This window comes from Carassius auratus, chromosome 9, assembly GCF_003368295.1.
Source record: "Carassius auratus strain Wakin chromosome 9, ASM336829v1, whole genome shotgun sequence".
Taxonomy (NCBI): domain Eukaryota; kingdom Metazoa; phylum Chordata; class Actinopteri; order Cypriniformes; family Cyprinidae; genus Carassius; species Carassius auratus.
In genome coordinates this window covers 4,010,631-4,028,130 of record NC_039251.1, presented here as the reverse complement: position 1 = coordinate 4,028,130, position 17,500 = coordinate 4,010,631, and the positions used below count along the sequence as shown (strand labels likewise).

Sequence of the window (17,500 nt, the reverse complement as noted above, 5' to 3'; positions counted from 1 at the left end):
TGCTCCAGATGAAGCTTTGTCGAGGGATACCTTTAGAATAATCTCAAATCCAACGCATGAGAAGACTAACTCAGTTCAGTTAAAACATAATAGTTATTTTCTATTTTAAATTTTGATAATGTTTTAGTAATTTTGTTGCATTTTTGTGATTTTTAAAAATAGTTTTTATGTCTATTTTTATACATTTAAGTTTTAGATTTAATTGTTTTAGCATATCAAGTTAAACTAAATAAAATGGCATATGTTGCCTTGATAACTAGCTGAAAGAAGTTTAATAAAAGAATTGAATGTATGTATAAATAAATCAGTTCCTATAAGTTAATAATTTTTTTTAGGATTTCACTAATTTCCATCACTTTTTCAAAATTAAAAATAAAATAATTTTTGTTACTTCTGTAACTTTACCTTTAAATATTTTTACCTAAATATGAAATATTTATATATTTCGTTTTATTTCAATTAAAGTTTATTTTATTTCAAGTAATATTTTGTATTATATTTGTTTATTTATTGATTTTTTTTAAATGGTTTTAGTTTTAATTACTTAAATAACCTAGCTGGATTGCGATATCATACTGTAGAGTTGGATGGACAGGGAAGACAAGAATCTCAGTCTTTGCCAGGTTGAGCTGTACAGTAGGTGATATTCTTTTATCCATGCCGAGATGTCTGCCAGCCAGCCTGAGATCTGTGCAGCTACCGTTGGATCATCTGGCTGAAGTGAAAGATAGAGCTGTGTGTCATCAGCATAGCAATGGTAGGAGAATCCATGTGCCTGTATAATGGGACCAGTGATGTTGTGTATATGGAGAAGAGGAGGGGTCCTAGAACTGATCCCTGAGGAACCCCAGTGATAAGTTGATGAGATTTGGATACCTCCCCTCCCCAAACCACCCTAAAAGACCTATCAGTAAGATAGGATTCAAACCATCAAAGTGTAATCCCTGTGATGTCCAGTGATGAGAGGGCAGACTGGAGGATCTGATGACTGACAGTGTCAAAAGCAGCAGATAGATCCAGCAGAATAAGAACTGATGAGTTGTAATCAGCTTTTGCAATCCACAGGGCTCTGTGACTGACAGTAATGCAGTCTCCGTTGAATGGCCACTCCTGAAACCTGACTGGTTAGTGTCAAGTTTGTTGTTCTGTGAAAGAAACAATGATACCTGGTTGAAAACAACTCTTTCGAGAGTTTTCGCTATGAATGGAAGGAAAGAGACAGGTCTGTAGCCATCTGTTAGATAAGTGTTTAATGTAGTTATTTTGAACAGTGGGGTTAGTTTATCATTAGTGTGGTGTTTGAAACAGACCTGTTCTAAAATAAGAGTCAGGAAATGAGAGTAAAAAGAGGATTACCTTGTTTGGAAATATGCAAATAAGATGCAAAACAGATACTTCCTGTTACTCTCATCGGCTACTGCTTGATTTTCTTATGCTGCAAACTCACTGACTTAACCCTTACATTGTTTGCAGCTGTTTGCCTTAGAGTTTATAGTCAAAGAATTACTGACTTTTTAAAAGTTGCTTGTAAATATCTCATCATGCTATAATATCACCAAATAATGGATTTAATATTTTTTATCAATTTGTTTTCTTTCGATTAGCACAGGTTTAGTGTTTGTTTTAGGAGCAGATTGATGGTGGGCCTCGATATCAACTCATGCACCTCAGTTTTTGAATAAAAAAAAAAAAAAACATTATTTGGCAATAATTTTGCCAATATTTAATCAAAAGATCAATGGAGACAAAAAAAATAAAAAATCCCCAAAAAGTACAAAAAGTAATTTTTCAAAGTTTTAGTGCAATGTGATGATGATAACTCAATTTACAGAAAAAATTAAATCCTCTTCAACCCAAACACAAATGACAACAAAATATTTAATCAATATTTAATCAAAAGATCAATGGAGACAAAAAAAAATAAAAAATCCCCAAAAAGTACAAAAAGTAATTTTTCAAAGTTTTAGTGCAATGTGATGATGATAACTCAATTTACAGAAAAAATTAAATCCTCTTCAACCCAAACACAAATGACAACAAAATTAACAACTGATTGCTTGATTACAATTAAACACTGTGGCTTAAAGGATTGATTAATTTTTATTGACAAGGTTGTTAAAAAAGTAAAAAAAAAAAAAAAAAGGTTTTCAACAGGGTTATTTTATTAATTAATTCAATCATTCTTTATTCTAATTTATTTTATTAATTAGTTGTGTTTTTGTATTTTTTAAATGTCTATATATTTTTATTAACTTTTTAATGTCAGTTTTAGTTATTTTAGTATGTATTTCGCAATGCATTTTTCTACAAAATTTACATTTAATTAAAACTGTAGAGATAAGAAAATAAAACTCCCAGGTGAACCTGTCAAAATATAATGTGGGACATATCCTCGTGGAACTGATTGGATGTTAGAAGTGTTGTCATGTGCTTGTAAAAAAAAAAAATAACGATTTGATGCTGACCACCAAAAAAGAAGAGTTATTTCCTTCTGATGAAAGATTACGAGCCCAAACCTGTTTTTATTTCCTGTGGACTAGCAGTACACTTCAAGCTGTTTACAATTGTCTGTTTGCAAAGCTGTTTCCAACAGCAGCAATTTACTGAGGAACACACATCAGCAGAGTTCAGTGGAAACAGAGGAAATCTTCCCCACATGTGTCCAGCAGAAAACATCTCTGTTTTGTAAGAATAAAACTGTGTTTTTGAAGCTCACTGTCATCAATGTCCTCTGAAGGTCGCTTAAACGTGTGCCAGACGCCCTTCGGGTCCAGCTGAATATCTCAGCGATAGCCAGAATAATAACAGAAGTCATTGTGAAGTAAATAAGGAATGTTGTGCCTCCGTAATGCAGCGAATCTTTCGATTATACGCTTTTAGCTCGAGCTCAAACCGCAGAAGTCTGACTCTGAATGCAGCACAAATGAATAACACATTTATTTCTACACTCAATAGTGTGTATCGTTTTTGTTGTTGTTGTATACAGATCTGATTCTAGAAAAGTTGGGACACTGTACAAATTGTGAATAAAAACAGAATCTAATGATGTGGAATTTTCAGAATACAACATAGATGACATATCAAATGTTTAAACTGAGAAAATGTATCATTTTAAGGGAAAAATAAGTTGATTTTAAATTTCATGGCATCAACAAATCTAAAAAAAGTTGGGACAAGGCCATGTTTCCCACTGTGTGGCATCCTCTCTTCTTTTTATAACAGTCTGCAAACGTTGACCTATAGAGTTTTAGCTTGCAATGGCGAATGGCACGGTAACATTTTTTCTCTGAGAAACTCCTTTCTGATATTGCTCCACTATTTTTTGCCGCAGCATTGGGGGATTGGTGATCCTCTGCCCATCTTGACTTCTGAGAGACACTGTCACTCTGAGAGGCTCTTTTTATACCCAATCATGTTCCCAATTGACCTAATAAGTTGTAAATTGGTCATCCAGCTGTTCCTTACATGTACATTTAACTTTTCCGGCCTCTTATTGCTACCTGTCCCAACTTTTTGGAATGTGTAGCTCTCATGAAATCCAAAATTAGCTAATATTTGCCAAAATATCTCCCTCTCAACATTTGATATGTTATCTTTATTCTATTGTGAATAAAATATAAGTTTATGAGATTTGTAAATTTTACTCACAATTTGTACAGTGTCCCAACTTTTTGGAATCGGGTTTGTACATTACATATCCAGATGACACTGTAAAAAATGACTTTTTTTTACAAAAATACAGTAAAATAGTAACATATTATTACAATTTGAAACATCTGATTTCCATGTAAATATCTGTTTAAAATATATATTTTTAGTAATTTTATTATTGAATTATAGCCATGAATTATTGCAGTTTCGTAGGTTTTGTTTACAGTAAATTATTGTTAATAATACTGTTTTCCTTAAACACTTTTCATAATAGTTCTTAATTTTATTTGTATTTTGAAATTTTTTTTTTCTTCTAATTATTATTGTTATTTAATAGCCGTATTAATATATAATTTAGCCAAATTGCACATCCCAACACAACAAACCTGGATTTTTCTAAATCACATTTTCAACCATAAAGTCAAGTCAAGGCACCTTTATTTATATAGCGCTTTAAATGAAATACATTGCGTCAAAGCAACTGAACAACATTCATTAGGAAAACAGTGTGTCAATAATGCAAAAAATAAACACAATTTTTATCTGAAAAATCACAATTGATTGTGTTCCTCGTTTATGCAGCCCTACTATGAATACAATGCCTTTGAAAGTCATTATGGATTAAAACATTTGTCAAGTGCATAAATGTAAATAATGAATTGTACAGACCTAATAATACATAAAATGATTAACATGAAATAATAGGGCAATTAAGAACAGTGTGCATGTCTGAACAACAGCAGAAATGGGATTTCCTCATGAACATTTCCTCAAAATGTGTAATCTATCTGATGAAACAAATGTCTGTCAATGACCTGGAGTCTGAGAACAGAAGCTATGGGAAGTGTCTTCTTTTCTGTCCCTAATTCTCTGCTTCTTATTGTTTGTCCTGCTATCAGATCAGAACAGAGGCGTTTTTGGGTCACGGTGCAGTAGTTTGCTGTTATTTTGGTCATTGTCACCTCAGGCAGTCAGAATGACGTCAGTCGATTGTTACTAGACCCATTTCTGATTAAAACACTATTTATATCAGTTTAATCCTGATTATATGTGCTCAGAGTGTCTGAACAGTGCGGTTGATTGTGAGGAGCACTGATGTGTGTGTCTCTGAACACCTCCGTGATCTTCAGATGTGAGGATAAACATGATTATAATCATGAATAATAATAATAAAAACAATAACACTAATAATATGATTGTTTAATAATAGGAACAATAACAATGTTCTATATACATAAAGTGTTTGTATGATTATACGTTTTAAATATTTGTAATATATTTATATGATTATATGTTGCAAATATTAAATTATAAAAATAATGCTTTTAAATAAATATTCTTAGATTAAGTATAATAATAATCCAAATAGCAACAATACATTTAATGTATTTATTAATAGTAATAATTTCATAATAATAATAATAATAATAATAATAATAATAATAATAATAATAATAATATATTAAATAAAAAGTAATTGTATCCTTGATTATGCATTAATTGCTTGTGCTGATACAAAATCAAGGTTTTTCCAAAATAAAAATATAAAGTACTGAGAATGAAATTGACAAAACTGTTTGCTTGCAGTCTCCCTAAATATTTAAATAAAATGGGTATATGGACTAATACATGTTGGATTAGTAGAAGTTGGATTAGTAAATGTTAGACTTAATACTGTTGATGTTGGACTTAATACTGTAGATGTTGGACTTAATACTGTTGATGTTGGACTAGTACTGTAGAAATTGGACTAGTACTGTAGAAATTGGTCTTAATACTGTAGAAGTTGATCTTAATACTGTAGATGTTTGACTAGTACTGTAGAAGTTGGTCTTAATACTGTAGATGTTGGTCTTAATACTGTAGAAGTTGGTCTTAATACTGTAGATGTTGGACTAGTACTGTAGAAATTGGACTAGTACTGTATAAGTTGGTCTTAATACTGTAGATGTTGGTCTTAATACTGTAGATGTTTGACTAGTACTGTAGAAGTTGGTCTTAATACTGTAAAAGTTGGTCTTAATACTGTAGAAGTTGGTCTTAATACTGTAGATGTTGGACTAGTACTGTAGAAATTGGACTAGTACTGTAGAAATTGGTCTTAATACTGTAGAAGTTGATCTTAATACTGTAGATGTTTGTCTTAATACTGTAGAAATTGGACTAGTACTGTAGAAGTTGGTCTTAATACTGTAGAAGTTGGTCTTAATACTGTAGATGTTAGACTTAATACTGTAGATGTTGGACTAGTACTGTAGAAATTGGACTAGTAGAAGTTGGTCTAAATACTGTAGATGTTGGACTTAATACTGTAGATATTGGACTAGTAGATGTTGGATTTAATACTGTAGATGATGGATTAGTAGATGGTGGACTAGTACTCTAGGTGTTGGACTAGAGTAGTACTGTAGAAGTTGGACTAGCAGATGTTGGACTAGTAGATGTTGAACTTAATACTGTAGAAGTTGGACAAAGAGATGTTAAACTACTAATATTTCTGTGAACTTGTGCTCTGTGTTGTATCTCAGCAGCTGTTATGCTGGTTCCTGAACATCGAACTGAAGACAGGCTTGAGACAAATTTCACCGCTAAGTATCTAGGCCACTTTCTGCTGACCCGCCTTCTGCTGGACAGCATGGTGCATTCTGGGAAGAATGGCTCATGCTCGAGGGTCATCAGCGTCTCATCCTCCGGACACTTCGCCGCTGACGCCCGTATGAAGGATCTTCTCAGCATGTGAGTGGAAAAACACAGCACGCGTCTGCAGTGGAAATCAGTGACCCGAAGCCAGACGATATCTTCAGATCTAGAGCGCAGCGATGCTGAAATAAATCACAGATAAGAGCCGCTCGTCTGGCCCGGAGCGAGAGGTGTGGTATGCTGTGTGTCACATGTGATGCTGGTGATTGGTTAGTCGTGTCATGCCTCATATCATACATCATAAACGCTGGAGAAATGGCTTCATAAATCCTGTTCTGAGTCCTCCTGCAGCACAAACGCCCTGTTCCACCTTCAGACCCCAAACACATTAAACACTTACATCCTCACAAACCATCAGAGCACAAGGAAACTTTACTACATAAAAAAGTACTAGTTTTATTTCTATAGATGTTGGACTAGTAATGGTTAACAAAAACAACACAAAGTTAATATGCCCCTAACCTTAAGTATTCCAAAGTATTTAGATTAAGCTACTAAAATTAAGTAATCTAACAAAATACATTGAAAAATACTTTTTTTTGTATTTTGTAATCAGTAATGAAATACATTTTAAAGTAACCTTCCCATCCCTGGCTGATTGTTTGTTGCTCTGCGGTCTGATATATGACTGTTGCTGAGCTCAGGCTGACTTGACCATGATACTCCCAGCGCTGCAGTCTTGTGTGTGTGTGTGTGTGTGTGTGAGTACACTCCTCATCATCCTGTGTTTCACATGTGAGAGTCACTCGAGGGCCACCAGAATACATTCATTCACACCCAGAGCTGCTGATTGGTCTGTTGTTAATTAATGTTTTAATTATCATATTATCATGATATATGTATGCCTTTTTAAATTTGGAAAGCTCCAGCAGATGACATATATCTGTATTGATTTTTGGAGTGTCTATTTGCACTAATTGCAATTCGCCCGTCTTGTTGGCAGAAGTTATTTGCAGTAGCTCCGCCCACCTACATGTGATTGGGATAGTCAACACTGAAAAAGACTAATAGCAAACAACAGCTTCAGTGGCGCTGATGATAAAGCGAGTGCCATATCATTATGATGTGATTGACCTGAGTTTGCCCCTTTTTTTTGTCCCTTTTCAAATCTCATGTCATTTCGTAAAGTCATTTATTTTCAATAAAAAATAAGGAAATATATATATATATATATATATATATTTTTAAATAGTGTATCAGGTAGGGTTTGGGTAGGTGTAGGGAGGGCATTATTGTCACAATAAGGTGACATCCTTTATTATTATTATAATTATTATTAATAAAATGATAATTTACACTCAATATGTTATTATTGCATATTGTTTAGTAATTTAGTACAATACTGAGGTGCAGATAATTGACACTGTTTGATAGAAGCAGTATGAACAGCAGAAAATCCTGCTGTTTTATCACACTGTAAATGGAGTATGGCTATAAATAAACAGCAAATCTCTAAGAAAATACTGCTATTTACACTTTTTGCAGATAACCACTGCAGTTTATTATTGTTTGTTTTGATAATATTTAATATTTTAAAATGTTTTATTTAATATGTGTAATTTTCGTTTGTATATCTTTCTTTTTTTTTTGCTGAAGTTACAACTGTAATTTGTAAATAATACAATTTAATTAAGTTTAATTAATTAAGTTTTCAAGGCAAAATTTATCATTCTCATTTAGTTTATCTTAATGTATTAAAATAACTAAAAATAGAAAAAATTAAAGTAAACATTTAAATGAAAGCAGAAAATATGAAAAACAAAAAAGTAAAATATTAACAAAAATAATTAATAGTATCCCAATGATACTAAAATAACACTATATGTGTGTGTGTTTGTGTGGTGTGTGTTTTCATTTTAGCTCAAATTTAGGTAATTTCGTTGTGTTTATTTTTTTAAATTCTTTTTAAAAGTTGTAGTTGTTTTCCTGTTTTATTTAATTTTAGTTTAGTACTTCAACTTGAAAAGTGCTTTTTTTCTAATAATGATCCTGATTTTATATATACATACATACATATGTAGTACTCTTCCAATATTATATATAGTTCTGTGCAGTTATTCACATTATTATAACGAGACTTTATGGGACTAGATGTTTAATTGTCTTGAAAATAAGGGCTGATACGAAAGCAGTCTTTATTCTCTTTGACGTACTTGCTTTTGTTTGTGAATGTGTCTGATGGTGATTCATCAGTGACTCAGCGGGGGTTTTCTAGATTGTGATTCCAGCAGAACAGCTCGTCATGTTCATGTTCTGTTTGTGAAGCCCTCGGGGAGTCGAGCTCCTCAGAACCGCTTCATGTCCCAACAGTCTTCTCCTGAGTGTGAAGCGTTTCTGTGTTTCTTCAGCTGGGTGTTAAATCAGAGCCGAAGACTGCCACTCGTGTGTTGTGTCTCTGGATGTTTGAGATTGTTAACATCACGGTTCAATCACACTTATAAACCTGAGGAGAGATTCATTAAATTCTATATTTCTTTCTGTTTGGTGGATTGATGTAAAATAGAGATCAAATTGCACCCTAAAATTTTAGGAAATTAAAAAGTTGTATTTTGACATTATCATAAAAAAATTAAAATATCTTTACTGTAATTCTTATGGACATTTTACTTTAATTTTTTTTCTATTATTTATTATTATTATTATTATTCATTAAAATATCCTTATTCTCAGCAGTCATTCTCAATTTGCTTTAGATTATCGTTTTCTGTAAAACAGGATCAGTCTCTTTATCAGTGTCATTTTCACAAACCAAATATTAACATAATAATAAAAATAATCTCCAGTAATTTAGGTGATTTACCCACTAAACATATTTGTATAATAATAATAATAATAATAATAATAATAATAATAATAATAAGAAGAAGAAGAAGAAGAAGAAGAAGAAGAAGAAGAAGAAGAAAAAGAATAAGCAAAAAATAAAAGTAAATAAATCAAGCTTTCAATTCAATTATTGTTTGAATTTAAATCTAATAATAAAACTAAAATCTTAATAAAATTAAAGTTAATTAAAACCATGAAAAATCATGTTATTACAAAATATTAAAATAATTATATATATATATATATATATATATATATATATATATATATATATATATATATATATATATATATATATATATATATATATATATATATATATATATAATGTTATTACATAAAATTTACACACACACACAAAAGAAAAAAAAGAAAGAAAAAAAACATACTCTTTTCATTCAAGGAAACAAATTTCATTTGCTTCAGTTACTTTATGTACTAAAATAAGTAAACCTAAAGTATTTAAAATAAAGTATTTAAAATAAAGATTAAAAATAAAATAAAGAAAAAAAAAAAAAAAAAAAACTAAACCTGTAACTAAAACTAAAATGAAAACATAACATGTAAAAATAAAAACTATTCAAAAATATTAATAAATAATAATACCTGATAAATACTGAAATAACTAAAGCATCACAATGTCAAGTGTTGAGTTCACTGACAGAAAAAAACGAAACTGTCTTTTTTATATTCGTGCCACTGAAGAGTAAGTCGTGCATCTGTTAAACGCTCGTGTATCAGACGTGTGTGTAGATGCAGAAGAGTGGATCAGTGAAGGAGTGAAGTGTGATCACGTGAAGCGGGTGAAATCATCTCTTTCTTCTGTCTCTGTCCTTCATCTGTCCTTGTGTCTGGGACTGTGTCTCTGTGTTTAATAAGAGATAATGATTGGTGTGAGGCAGAAGTAGGCCAGCTCATGCTTTATTTTTAACAGGAACAGCTTCTGGCTGATGAATACTGAATACTGCTTTTATTCTCCATATATACTTCTGGTACAATCTTCCCAAACTCAATCATTTATACTGAGTTTGAGTTCAGGGATGTGAATCCACAGATTATTGGACTTTAGTTGCCTTCATTCTCTTTTACACAAACTCAACATTAAATTGATTAGATAATATACCCACTAATAATAATCAAACTCACATCATATTGTAACTTTGAATTTTTCATTCATTCATGAAATTAGTAAATGTACTCACTATAATAATAATAATAATAATAATAATAATAACAATAATAACAACAACAATAATAATAATAATAATAATAATAATAGTATTAATAATAAAGATAATAATAATAAAGATAATAATAATAATAATAGTATTAATAATAAAGATAATAATAATAAAGATAATAATAATAATAATATTAATATTAATAATAACAATATTATATATTGTCCTTATAATGGCTAAATTATTGTTATTTTCATTGTTGTAATTAATTATTGTTCTTATAATATATTATAATAAATGTACTAAATTATTATTCTTACACCCATGTTATGGTGATGAAGATAATAATAATATTAATAATAATAATAACAATATTATATATTGTCCTTATAATGGCTAAATTATTGTTATTTTCATTGTTGCCATCATTTAATTATTGTTCTTATAATATATTATAAAAAATACTAATTCATTATTGCTATATCTACATTATGATGATGATGATGATTATTATTATAAATAAGTATAATAACAATAACAACAAAATAATACAAATAATTATGATTGTTGTTGTAAGGGGGTTTATTATTATTATAACAGGATAATTCATTATGTGCTGACTGCTCTTGATTATTTTTATTATTTTTATTATTGATTGTATCATAATAAAGGTCTACATTATTATTATTATTATTATTATTATTAAAATGGAAAATATTTTTTATTATAAAAGTATTATGATACAATACAGGGTACTTTGTTTTTATTATGTTCTAAAAATATTGAACAAGACATTGGCCAATCAGCAGTGTTTCAGAATTAAACAGCTCAGATACACATCTCTTAAACAAACTGGTGCTGAAGTCTGTCTCTGAGAGCTGGAGTCCTGAAGCAGACTGAGACTGATGATCGTTGTGTTTGATCTCCAGACTCCAGACGATCTGAAGCAGTCTCTGGATGTGACATGTCTGAAGGAGATGAAGATCTTCAGGCTGGACTCAGAGCTCCTTCACTGAAGGATGATCGACTCAGATCTCACACCGCAGAACTGTGAGGAGTCACGTCATTCATGGTTCTTCTGTTGGAGAATCACTGTGAAGCTTCTTCTCCAGCTAAATCTGCTGCTCAGTCCTGATGTGTAAGTGCTGCTGTGTTTCTCTGGGCTCCTGATCTGTTATATCTCCACATGACCGACTCGTTCCATTATATCATGCTCTCATTCTCTGTTTGTTATCTCAAATAAACTATACGCTTGTCTTCGTAATCATTCATAAAAAAGAAGAAACTTGTGTTCCCCAGATAACTGCAAACTTTCCTAAGACAAGATAATGTCTAGAATAATGTTTATGGAACTCTTTAAATATACGTTCTCTTAGCGTTGGGAGGAAACATTCATAGAACGTTATCAGAGTGTGTTTATGATGTTATAAGTACGTTTTATGTTCGATATCATTCATCAGTAACACTGCGACATTCTTGTAAAAATATCAGAATGAGTTGTAAGTATTTTTTAAAACATGCAAATCATTTGTATGCAACCTATTGTTTTAAATGATGCACATGTTTAAACTGATAACTTCTACACTTTTAAGTGTACCTGTTTGCACTTGTTTACTCTCTAATTAATGAACATGAGCAAACAGACATTTATTTCCCTATTTGTGATTAATATGAATTTATACTTGGATATGAAAATAAGGCACTATCTTTTTTTTTTTTACATTAGAGCAGACACATGCTTATATATTTTGCCTGTGACAAACACATGCTCTTTTAAAAGTTATGCGAAGTAATTAAATGAAGGGTAGATTTGAGTGTTTTCTTCCCCTTGTCACTAGTCTGTGAACCACTGCTCTAATAGCAAGCTAATAATGCGTATATAACTACATCAACTGTGTTTAAATACTGAGAGAACATTCAAATATCACACTCTGATGATGTTTTCATAATGATAGAACATAACAATCCTCAAACATTTGCATAGACACACAGAAATGAGTGTTTAAAACATTGAGAGAACATTTAAATACAACATTTTCACAACGTATTCTCAATGATAGAGTGGCATGTTCCTCTAATGCTTGCAAAACCAAAAAGCAACGTTCTTAATGCAAATGGACATTTTCACATAATTGTTTTTTTTTTTTTTTATGTTTTCACAACTTGGTTAATGTTGTTGGCTGATAGTCTTTTGTTCACTGGGTTTTAACTGACTCTCATAATGATTACTGTAGTGTTTTACTGTGGTGAATCACTGTACTGCACATCACTCTTGTGAACCGCAGTATGATCAAACACACCAACATTCAATCAATAATTACATTAATTAACACTGGTAACTAAGTTATCAATCCTTTCACCAAGTGTCATGAATGCAGTTTCTCACGATGAAATGAAGATGCGTCTGATTTACTGTACAGTCTGAGAGATTCATTCACAGTGCTTCAGTTCATGAACACATCATATTATCACGTTCAGAACTCATTTCACCTTCACATTTAGAGAAAGAAAGCTAGGATGTCCTCTGAATCACATCAGTGAATATAACACTGTAAAAGAGCGACAGAGATGGATTTACAGATGATTCCCTCTCAAACATGATGTCTGAACAAATGCTTCATTTCATTCAAAAGACTAAAATACAGAAGCATAACTCAGTATATGATGAGCAAATATTTGTATTCCTTCACACTCATGTCTAACATGTTCACCAAATGCAAAATGCTACAAAACTTTAAAGGAATAATTTAGTCCCACAAACAGGTTTCTCCCGTGTCTCACCGTCAACGTTTCTCTGGAAATCTAAGAAACTGAAAGAAAGCAGCTGAATCTTGGAACTAGGACTTTTGAATTGACCTAAATCTGCATCCTGTGTCGTCTGGGGTTTGTTTCTGAACTCATGCTGTAATTCAGGTCTGCTGTCTGATATTAATTACTATGTGTGTTATTAATATTCTGGACTCTGATGTCAGTGTCGTGTGTGTTGTTCACACAGTTCATTTCTTCAGGATGAAGTGCTGATCACAGATGACGGTCGGTTCATCTTCATGTTTCAGAAGCTGTTAAAACAATTTGCACTGTTAAATGAGAGATGTGCTACATGCTTCTATGATCTTGCATATGAAATGCACTTTATCAAGTATCATTTTCAGTGCAGGCGACTGTGACACTGCACAGGTAAATCTCACAATAAAATAAAAATAAATAAAAATACAAATATTTAGTTCAAGAAATAATAACAGAAAAAAGAAAGTCAATAAAATATATTTAATTTAATTTAATTTAATTTAATTTAATTTAATTTAATTTAATTTAATTTAATTTAATTTAATTTAATTTAATTTAATTTTACACTGTGACATTTTCATGATACTTTCCGGGATTGTAAAGCATTTTAATATCATGATAGTACTTGGTCTTTAAAAAAAGTAAATAAGTAAAAACTGTATTTTATATATATACTTTTATTTTTTTATTACATCAGTGTTTTGAGGGGACTAATGTCTCAAAGCTGAAAATAATTTATTAGTATTATTTTTTATGTTCCTTTTCTCTTTTAATTTTGAGGTTAAATGTGTCCTTCTTATATGTTTTGTTAGATTTTTTTAATACTTGACATTTACTTTTATTAAATGTGAGTTCAGGCCGAATGGAAGAAAGAATTTTAAATATATGTGACTGCAATGTGTTGCTTTTATTTCCAGCATTTTCTTGCAAACAAGCTACAGCATACAGTATAAAATCTGTTCTGTGTTTAAACGACAAAATTATTTTGCAACATTTTATGAATCCATATGTACATTTCTGGAGTATTTTACCAAAGCGAGACAGATATGAGATTCAGCAGATTTTATTCATCATAACTGGATTCTAATGTTGATGATTATGGCGTAAATGTATTTCTGTAGTCACTGTGATTCTGAAGATGTTCAGTGTTTTCTTACTGAAGTCGTTTAATGTGCTGATGTTTGTTTGTTGTTAAAGACATGATTACCCATGAGCCTCTTCTCTGAGCCAATTCTCATGCAATAACTGGTGAAGATACCAACACTCGTTTTTTTCTCTGTGATGAAAGAGTGATAAAGCCTCAGTCATCCTGTCTGAATATTGTCTATCAATGTTTGCAATAATAATAAAACATGTTCAGTTTCATTAAGAAGTCTGGCCTCCGTCAAATCCTCCAAACGCTGCTTTGATTCTTAAAAACGTAATGTTTTTGAAAAGTTATATAAATGTTTGACAAAATTGTTCTTAAAGTAAAGTTCATGGAATGTATTAATATTTGGGGTACATTCTCATAAAATTGAGAGAAAATGTTCTTGGAACAACATACAGCACTCAAAATGTTCTTATGATGTTATTTGTACTTGAACATTTAAGTACATTGACTACATTTATATTTAACTTTTTTGTAACCTTTAAACAGTTTTCTAATTATGACGAAAAACGACAACAACTAAACATTAATTTTTTTTACAATGTTAAAAATCATTGCTCAAGTAACAATTTTGGGTGAAAAGGTTGGTAGAACATTGGAAGAAATATTTTTAGAACCTTTAAGCAATGTTCTAAACCGGACAAGAAACCTGGACAGTTTAAGATTCTCAGAATTAAAAAAGAAAGGAAAACAAAATGCACATTTAAATAATATTGAGCAAACATAAGACTCTGTAAGGTTGTAATCAGGGCAAGGAAACAGAGCATTTTAGGGATCTTACAATATAAACATAAAAGTTAAAGTAAAGTTACATTTTGGGTGAACAAGTTAGAGCGCTGTAAGAAACGTTTTAATAACATTTAAATAACATTATAATCATGCAAGAAAACCAGACATTTGTAGAATATAAAAAATATTTATATTTATAAAAACGTTTAATTTTAAATATTTAGGGCAAAAATAAAGTTGGTAGCTCGCTGCGCGAAACAGGTTTGAAATGTTTAAATAATATAATCATGACGAAACAACAGAACATTTAGCATGAAAAAGTTAGAACACTGCAAGAAACGGTTTAGCAATTAAATATCATTATAATCATGAAAAGATAACTAGACATTTTAGTTGTCTTAGTATATTGAAAATAAAGGTTATATTTTGGGCAAAAATGAAGTGATTAAAATGCTGTAACAAATGTTTTGGGAACCTTTACATTGTTGTCACAATAACAAAACTGAACCTTTTATATATTCCTGGAATATAAAAAAATAAACATAAATAAACAATCAAGAAGACATTTAGAACATTTTAAATGAACGTTTAACTAATGTCATATTTTGGGCAAAATGTAATTAGTAGAACCTCTTATCATGGCAAGAAAATTTTAAAGTTGCATTTTACATTTTAAAGTTCTTAGAATATTAAAAATAAACGTCCAATAATGTTATATTTTGAGTAAAAAAGTTGGCAGAGCATTGTAAGAACGTTTTTGTAACCTTCAAATAACGTTCTAATCAACAGTTTTATCATGTTTTCAAAAACGAAATGTATTCACCGTGTCAAAGCTTCAGTCATTCAGTCTGATACGAGCTAAATTCAGCACAAGAACAGCGTTTTATAAGCATCTATGTTTAATAGTTCAGCTGGAGAAATGTAAGTAAGCTCACAGAACTACAGAAACACACACATGATGGAAACGCTTTAAATAATATAATAAAAACAAAAGTGTTCATCATTTTGTTCAGTGTAAAACCATAATTTATACACCTGACATAACAAAACGGGGAAAAAAAACAATTATTTCAGTGAAAAAATAAGATTTGTCATATAATCTAAATGCATGAGTTTTCACTGATATTTCACATTTTTGTAATGCAAGAAGTATTGCAATTAAAGGTTTACTTTTTTATATAGTGTGACTATCGGTGAGTTAAACTGAATTGGACCAGAGTAAATTGGAGCTGGTACTAATCATATTTATTGCTGTGTGTTTAAGTGTTAAGATTATTTATCTGTTGAGATGAACCCAGCTGAGAGAATTACAAATCAGTGATTGATCTTCAGCAGAATCATCACCAGACATGTGTATGTGCAGATAATGCTGAAGCATTACTTGGAGAAAGCTGGCAGCGCTCTCTCTTACAGTCGTCTCTGGACATCAGTAACGTCAGACGTCAGAGAGAGCTGATGGCGTGGTCCTGAGATCAGAAACACACACCGAATGAATCTGTGACACGCTGAAGACTGGAGGCCACAGGAGTCACATTTACACAGCGAGCAGACGCAGAGATCCGTTAACAACACTGCTTCTGTCTGAGATACTCTTTACACACGCTGTAGAAGATCTAGAAAACATTACTGTATGTTATGAATGAACATTTACAGTCGGTTCAGCTGAAGTGCCAGTGTTAAAGACTTACTGTTCACATCATTTAACTGTGCAATTATGTTTGACCTCACACAATTTGATCACACATTTGACCAATTTTTTGCAGTGAGTGTTGCAACTATTTCTTTAATCATTTAAGCAGAAGTGTGCAAAAAAAAAGTGAAAATGAAAGTGTCTAATAACAAACTAATAATAATAAAAAAAAGCTTTTATTTGAGGTCTTTGCACTTCTTTTAACCATGAATAAATGGGTCAAATCGACTCAAATTAGGATGTTTTGGGTCTATCTGACCCACTACGTCACGGCTAAAAGAACAATAGAAATATATGAATAAATGTTTTTTTTTTGTTTTAAGTAAAAAAAAAAAAAAAGCTGTTTAGTACAGTTGCCATAATATATATATATATATATATAAAGTATAGTAATATTACATTTGACTGTTTTGAATTAAAACATCCACAAAGAAAAGACTAATATGGACTCATTTCAGTCTAAAAACAAATAATTTGGTTAAAATAAAAATGTAAATTGTATTAAATTAATAACAATAATAAAATTATCTCAATGATTTGCATCAGTCTTTGTGAGTTGAGACAACTTGTCAACCAACAAAATCCATTAAGTTAGACAAACTAAATATGTAGCATACGTTTAATAGATTAATCAGAATAATCAAGCTGTTCCAGATAATTTCAGCATAATTAAGCATTGTCCTCAGGTTTCTGTGTTTTAGTCACCGAACTGAAGATGCATTTAAACAATCAGAGACATTCACTGGAATAATGAGGAGAATCTCAGCCGACTGGTTCAGTATCAGACTG

At 30.9% G+C, this 17,500-nt stretch overlaps 1 protein-coding gene and 1 long non-coding RNA gene across 8 annotated transcripts in view; both read left to right on the top strand.

Annotated features, from left to right (window-relative positions):
- The window catches only part of LOC113109261 (uncharacterized), a 24,309-nt gene extending 10,730 nt beyond the window's left edge, over window positions 1–13,579 (top strand). The window contains exons 3-4 of one of the 2 annotated variants that reach the window (XR_003292916.1): window positions 6,183–6,387; window positions 11,285–13,579. This is a non-coding gene — a long non-coding RNA (uncharacterized LOC113109261). Of the gene's footprint in view, window positions 1–6,179; window positions 6,388–11,284 lie in introns of both variants that reach the window. The other variant, XR_003292915.1, reaches the window with a different exon arrangement.
- Window positions 1–17,500, top strand: part of LOC113109177 (NACHT, LRR and PYD domains-containing protein 3-like) — a 1,077,877-nt gene that overhangs the window by 960,939 nt on the left and 99,438 nt on the right. The window lies entirely within an intron of this gene.